The 7,887-nt window shown below is 36.3% G+C and overlaps 1 protein-coding gene across 1 annotated transcript in view; it reads left to right on the forward strand.

Annotated features, from left to right (window-relative positions):
- The first annotated feature begins 946 nt into the window (after positions 1-946).
- Positions 947-7,887, forward strand: part of LOC137614629 (tachykinin-like peptides receptor 86C) — a 326,892-nt gene continuing 319,951 nt past the window's right edge. Inside the window, exon 1 of the mRNA XM_068344326.1 lies at positions 947-958. The gene's annotated coding sequence lies outside the window, so the exon portion shown is untranslated. The remainder of the gene's footprint in view (positions 959-7,887) is intronic.

The following is a 7,887-nucleotide window of genomic DNA, read 5'->3' on the forward strand; positions in this document are numbered from 1 at the left end:
AATTCACAAATCTAATCCTTCAGAGAGGAAAAGAAAATCATAAGGAAAAAAAAAAGTAATATGTTAGGAAAAGCACCAGCTACCTATTGAGATACTACCGCTAGAGAGTTATTGGGTCCTTTCACTGGCCATATGGTGCTACATTGGGTCCCTCTCTGGTTACGGCTTATTTCTCCTTTGCCTACACGTACATCGAATAGTCTAGCCTATTCTGTACATATTCATCTATCTCCTCATACACATGGCAACACTTATATAGCCGAAAAATTCTTCTTCACTTGAAAGGTTATCTACTGCACTGCAGTTGTTCAGTGGCCACTTTCTTCTTGGTAATGGCTAAAGAGACTTTGTAGCTATGGTAAGCAACTCTTCTAGGAGAAGGACACTTCAAAATAAAAACATTGTTCTCTAGTCTTGGGTAGTGATATAGCCTCTGTACCATGGTGTCCCAATGCCTTAGGTTATATTTCTCTTGCTTTAGGGTACACTCAGATTCACTATTCTGTTTGCTTCCTTGTTTACTTTCCTCACTGGGCTATTTCCCTGTTTGAGCCCTTGGTCTTATAGCATCCTGCTTTTTCAACCAGGGATGTAGCTTAGCAAGTAATAATAATAATAATAATAATAATAATAATAATAATAATAATGCTACTGAGATGTAGCGTTTATATTTGATGTTAATAATAATAATGACACTTTATCACATACTTATTAACCAATGGAAAACCAATTTATTCGCTTTGTTATGATGTTTAAAATGTTTGTAATACTTATTTTAAAGCCGCGTTTTTAGAATTACAACAATTGAGATACTTGCAATTCAATACGTTGGTCATATAGAATAGTTATAACTAGGGATTTTTTAATAGAAATAGTGCATCATAAGATCATTTGCCTATTATATCTGAACCCAATTGATTTTTATCTTCTTTTTTTTCCAGGTCTGCCTCCTCAAAAGGTAAGTGGTTTTATGTTTTATTGGTTTGACGCTCAATTTAATGGTTTCATGGTAGATTTGCCTTGATTAATAGAGTTCAGAAGAGTGCTAAGTGATTAGTTTAACTGGATGATAATTTTAAACTGTGCTGAGTAAACAATAATATGTTAGTGATTTGCTGCATAAGGTAAGTACGATTTCAAGGTTATCCAATGCGCATTTCATTGACGCACTCGTGAGTTTTTGCACGGTGTTTTTATTTTGTATTAAATTCATATTTTACTCCTTGAAATATTTATCTTGATATGAGGAATGTTTTTATATGTAAGGCTTAAGCGTAATTTATTCCTCTGCTGAAACTATTTAACTTTTATAAGGACATCTTCTCTCTTAGTGTTTTGAATTGAATTTCCTTTTATTAGTTATTCAAGAAAGATATCGGCGTCAATGACCTTCGATGTCAGGATGCCAGAAAACTCCAAATCAATCAATCAATCTTTCCCACCGTTATCCTTACTTTAAGGGGTCGGTTGCCGGATGCGCCCTCTACAATGCCTTCTATCAAAGGCATCCTCTGTATTACTGATTAATGCATCATGGTTATCAATTGGGAATGAATAGTCCTTGGTAAATATTTTTTAACGTCGTTGTTTTATCTTTCCTGAAAAACTTGCAATAATTTTTCGAGTATTCTTTGCGTATTATATAGTTCATTTATCATTTTGTTTTTTACTTATTATTATCAATGATTTTTTTTCTTATAGGTTTGTTGTTGTGATAGGCGCTGGTGTGTTAATTTATTCCGAAATAACGTAACACACACGTACACAAACACACACACACATACACACACACACACACACACACACACATATATATATATATATATATATATATATATATATATATATGTATGTATGTATGTACGTATGTGTATATTTATATATATATATATATATATATATATATATATATATATATATATATATTATATATATATGTATATATATACATATATATATATATATATATATATATATATATATATATATTTATTTATATATATATATATATGTATGTATGTACGTATGTGTATATATATATATATATATAGATATATATATATATATATATATATATATATATATATATATATATATATATATATATATATATATATATATATATATATATATAATATTTTGATCCAACAGCACTCGGTATGAAACCAGTATGTAGAATTAAATGTAGTTTTTCAACTCTCCATAACTTTGGTTTTAATTACTTAATCTTTTTCCAACAGAATTTATTTTGTTCTGAAATTGAAATTCGATGATACGTCGGTCTTTGTTTTGGCTGTTGCTAAATGGTTTGGATTATATCATTTTGTATTCACTGCAATTTCAGCTTTGTTGCGACATTTTTATTGCTCATGCTTTAAAGTATTTTTTTTTTCTCAATTTTGATGAATTATGTTTTGTTAGTTGATTTTCGTAGTTTTTGTGAAGGGGTTTTCTTTTAATATATTACTAATAGCTACAATATTGTTTTAAAACTTATTGGAATAGGGTTTAATAAGTTAATTTTCTCCGTATTTATTTCAATGGAAAATGAAAAGGCATTTTTTTTAGAATCTCTCAACAAATAATTAAGTCAACTGTGTACAAATGTGTAAATTTAAAAAATATACTCAGAGATTAAACTCAACTAATATTTATTAATTGTATTGCAAAAAATGCGTTTTACATATTGCCCCTTAGAACAAATTGGAATTGGTGCTCATAAAAAATTTATAAACTCTTGAAGTCCTATAGTTTTTTCTTATAAGTTTTACATAATTCACTTGAACTATATATAGCGTTTTGGATATGTTCCTTTCGTCAATATTAACGACAAGGATTCTCCAAAGATATCGAGCAATTTAATACTAAACGAATTTCAAAAGCTTTTCATTTTCAGCTTCATTTTCATGTTTAATTTAGCTCCACGTGGAATATGAGCTCTTTTAAGGTACCGGATTAGGTTGACATTGTAATTAACTGTAAAACTGTAAATATGTGATGTATTCGTTAGTAAATATATAATACCTGTGTAAGTGACCCGTCAAAAGTGACAGCTAAATCTTTACATAGATATGAACACACGCACAGATTCAAACCTTCCTTTGCCCCTCCACCTTTTCTAGTTACAACCCACTAGTTCGGCAATTTGTGGGAGAGAATGGTATCTGAGAAGGTTTTCTTTTAAAAGTATATCTGAATATTGGAGACTTTCTGAAGAGACGACTTAAAGTAGAAAGTTTTCCGTAATACAGGTAAAATGTGTAATTTACAAACATTTTGGGTGCCATTTGTACATATTTTTTCTAGTATTAAATATATTAGTTTTTTTCTATCTGCGTATATTTCAACTTGCAAAGTCTTGAAGGTCTTGATTTTTTTTATTGACCTTTGTTCTCATTTGTATAAAGTTGGTTTAAAGACACTAGAAATCTTGAACCAATAAGACCTTGACCTATAACCCCTGGATTTAATTCCTTAGATTATGAATATAAATCGGTAGTTTACAATGTTTCAAAAAAATCTTAAGATTAGAATACAAACTGGCATTTAGCGAGAGAGAGAGAGAGAGAGAGAGAGAGAGAGAGAGAGAGAGAGAGAGAGAGAGAGAGAGAGACCTAAGGCATTTAATAATGAAATATTCTTCTCAGTTTCTCCTCGTCTGACTGACAGACTGATTGACAGATCGATCACTAGATGGCTCCACGGGATTATGCTTAGCCCCGCCATCTATGTTACCAAACTCTCTTGAGACCTGTTTCTCTCCTAACTTTCTCTATGTTTTCTTTCCCTTATCATGTTCTCCATCCCTATCCTTGACATTCTCTCTTTCTTCATGGACATTTATAACTTAAATTGTTGTTAGAGTGTCTGCCAAAGAAATTGAGGCTTACCAAAAGAACAACACGCAACAAGCCGGAAAAGCTGTCCGTCTTCAGAGGGCTTACTTTTAACTCTCTTATCCGACCACCTTTTGAATTTCTCTCCCTTTCCTTCGGATGTTGCTATTGCTGGAAAATAAAAGATATATGCTGTAAATGATATATCGGATTCGATTTACTCTTTTATATCCAGCATTCATATGTTTAGTTAAATACTGGAGTTTTAGTTATAACCAGATAGTGACCGCTTTCATAACAAAACAAAGAAGGATTCCTCTTGATATTACAACTTGAAAGAGTTTGCTACTTTTGACGTTATTTTCCCAAATATTAAGCAAACCATCTAACATTACAGCGGCGCGGATTTTTTACCATCGTGGTGCCGCTTTGCATAAGCGGGATCCCACTGGTTGGAAGCGGTGCCGGTTTGCATGAGCGATGTCCCACTAGTTGGAAGCGGTGCTGCTTTGCATAAGTGGTGTCCCACTAGTTAGAAGCGGTGCCGCTTTGCATGAGCAGTGTCCCATTGGTTGGAAGTGGTGCCGCTTTGCATGAGCGGTTTCCCACTGGATGGAAGCGGTGCCACTTTGTATGAGTGGTGTCCCACTGGTTGGAAGTGGTGTCGCTTTGCATGAGCAGTGACCCACCGGTTGGAAGCAGTGCCGCTTTGCATGAGCGATGTCCCACTGGTTGGAAGTGGTGCCGCTTTGCATGAGTGGTGTCCCACTGGTTGGAAGCAGTGCTGCTTTGCATGAGCGATGTCCTACTGGTTGGAAGCGGTGCTGCTTTGCGTGAGTGGTGTCCCTATGGTTGGAAGCAGTGCTGCTTTGCGTGAGCGGTGTCCCACTGGTTGGAAGCGGTGCCGCTTTGTATGAGCGGTGTCCCACTGGTTGGAAGCGGTGCCACTTTGCAGGAGCGATGTCTCACTGGTTGGAATCGGTGCCGGTTTGCACGAGCGGTGTCCCACTGGTTGGAAGCGGTGCTGCCTTGCACGAGCGGTGTACCACTGGCTGGAAGCGTTGCTGCTTTGCATGAGCAGTGTCCCACTGGTTGGAAACGGTGCTGCTTTGCACGAGCAGTGTCCCACTGTTTGGAAGCGGTGCTGCTTTGCACGAGCGGTGCCGCTTTGCTTGAGCTGTGTCCCACTGGATGGGAGCGGGGTCGCTTTGCACGAGCAGTGCCCTACTGGCTGGAAGCGGTGTCGCTTTGCACGAGCGGTGCCGCTTTGCACGAGCAGTGTCCCACTGGTTGGAAGCAGTGCCGCTTTGCGCGAGCGTTGTCCCACTTTTAGGAAGTGGTGCCACTCATGTTGGTGGTTGTAGTTTACTTTCGGTCTTTATCAGGCTGCTGAACGTAGCAAATCCTCGCATATTTCCTGAGTTTTCTTACACCTGTATTATGGAAGTTGCTAATTTATGCAATAAGGGTATTGGTATAAAGGATGTCGAAAAACGTAGCGGAGTGATATTACAGTCACCAACCTGTAAAAGATAATAACAAAGTAGGGTAAACATTACGGTCTCTGTATCTTAATTAAAATTGCGGTTTTATTTCAAGTTTATTAAAAAAAAAAAGCGACTGAAACTTTCGACATCCTGTATACCAATACCCTTATTGCATAAATTAGCAACTTCTATAATAGAGGTGTAAGAAATCTCAGGAAATATGCGAGTATTTGCTACGTTCAGCAGCCTAATAAAGACCGAACGTAAAAACGTTAAATTAAGTTTTGAAGGGTTTGGTCCACCTCCCTACCGTTCAAGGAACGCTCCAGCAACGTTCGGGCGGTGTGACTGGGCCTTTTGTCTCTTTCAGTCACAGCTTCTGGCCAGAAATTCCTCCAGCTAGAGTTCATGTTGTTAAAGGAAACTTATTGCCCTGCTTTGTGCATATAAGTTATGCAGTCCAATGTTAAAATGCTTTTCTGTGAATTGTTTGAGGGTTAGTATAGAGGTGTCTTAAAACCATCTCTGAAAGAGTGCTTCAGTGTGCAAGTTTTTTAAATATGGAAAGGGCTTGTTCGTCCATGAACAGATTGATAAGTTCTATTAGGGAGCAAAAAAAATCATAATGGTGAAGTCAAACTGACAGCCATCGTTTTGCAAGGTGTACTGAAGCATTGTCCATAAGAAGGAGGGTCTTTGAATTTATAATTATGTATTTCAAATTTGATTTTAAACTTTTTCCTCTTCTCCACCATAATCTTCATATGAAAGCATAATTCGATCGCTCAACCAATGTAGCCCTGATGAAGAGTCACTTAAAAAGTGATTCGAAGCACGTGTCGGCACCAAATAACGAAAGGAGACACGTAAATGCAGTTTTACTGTTATCCATAAAACTATCCGGATCTCACTTCCAGAGAGATGCTGTATTCGATTTTTTGACGCCACTCAGATATTGTTTATTCATCATAAAGTATCTGAGTGGGGATACCTTAACGTGGTGAAAGCGTTTATGCATCGCCATGATCAGCAAAGCTGCACTAGTCAGGGTTACCCATACTAGGTTGGGTTGCTGTGAGCGATCAGACTAAAGTCTCCACCATCACAAATCCACGGTGGTCAGAGTAGTGATGAAAGTGGCCAAGCCCCTAACATGAGTAAGGACATGTCTGAGGCTTTTGTTTTAAAGTGGACTAGAAACGGTTGCATTGGTTGTTGTTGTTGTTGTTTTATATGTATATGGTATTGTACTTCCTCTTATATTCAAATGGTTGTGACTTACTACAACTGACCAGTTACCCAGTTATTTATTCACTAGTGAGGTTAACAGACTAGAATCTATTGTATCAGTCTATATTAATGTTCATATTGCCTCTATCGGAAATTTAACCCTTTTTTTTTCTGACGAAGCAAGCTGAAGCATTGCAATTCTCTGTCTTGATCGCTCCAGTTTCTATATGGCCTCAGTTCAAATATATTTTAATTAATGAGTACCTTTTGAATTTCCATGAAACTAAATGTGATGTCGCTATTACTTTGAGGAATTGTTTGCCACTTCAGTCACGTTTGGGGTTTGTGTGTGGCTTTGTTTTCTTTGCTCTTTCTGCCCGTATAGCAATTTCCTGGAACCAAATCGAGGACATATCTGAAACCTCATTGCTCATCCTATTCAATATTTGCTGTTTGCGCTGCTTTCGAAATTCCAGTCATCACTGATATAATATTGACTAGAGGAAAAAGTCACTCTTTTAAGGCATATCTAATAAACTATATTTTATCATCATAAAGTAATTACGATTTTTTTAGAAATAATAAAAGGCAATATAAAACGAATCGTCTGGATTGTTATGTTCTAGTTCGATCGAGTTTCACTGTAAATTGTTAAAAGCTTCTGAGAAAGTATTGACCAGCATAATTATTGGTTTTTATATGTCGTATTACCAGTGTTATTATTACAAAATCTCATTTCCATTGTACACTCTTCGTTTATTTTTCAAGACCACCCAGACTCACTCTCTCTCTCTCTCTCTCTCTCTCTCTCTCTCTCTCTCTCTCTCTCTCTCTCTCTCTCTCTCTCTCTCTCTCTCTCTCAAAAAAAAAAAAAAAGAAAAAAAAAGTATTACATTTCAACGTTTCTACATTTAGACAATGTTGGGTTTACTCAAAAGATTTTAAAATTGCCTCCAGATTCCAGAAGTTGAGTTGGAAAATATTGGGAATCTATTGGTAAACTCCAGGTAAAGTTAATCCACTGACTCTGGCTATGGAACGCCCACGTAGATATGAGAGAGAGAGAGAGAGAGAGAGAGAGAGAGAGAGAGAGAGAGAGAGAGAGAGAGAGAGAGAGAGAGAGATGACATACATTCTTTATAGAATAATAATTCCTACTTTTTGACCAGGGACATTTTTTTGTAGGGGGTGATTGATATATTTTTTTTTTTGGGGGGGGGGTTGATTGATATATTTTATTCGTCTAATAGATTTTGATGTAATTTTCACTCTATCACAAAAGAAGAGGTGCTACTATAGCATGAGGTCTACCACACTATAGCGTGAGATCTACC

Source organism: Palaemon carinicauda, chromosome 21, assembly GCF_036898095.1.
Source record: "Palaemon carinicauda isolate YSFRI2023 chromosome 21, ASM3689809v2, whole genome shotgun sequence".
NCBI lineage: Eukaryota > Metazoa > Arthropoda > Malacostraca > Decapoda > Palaemonidae > Palaemon > Palaemon carinicauda.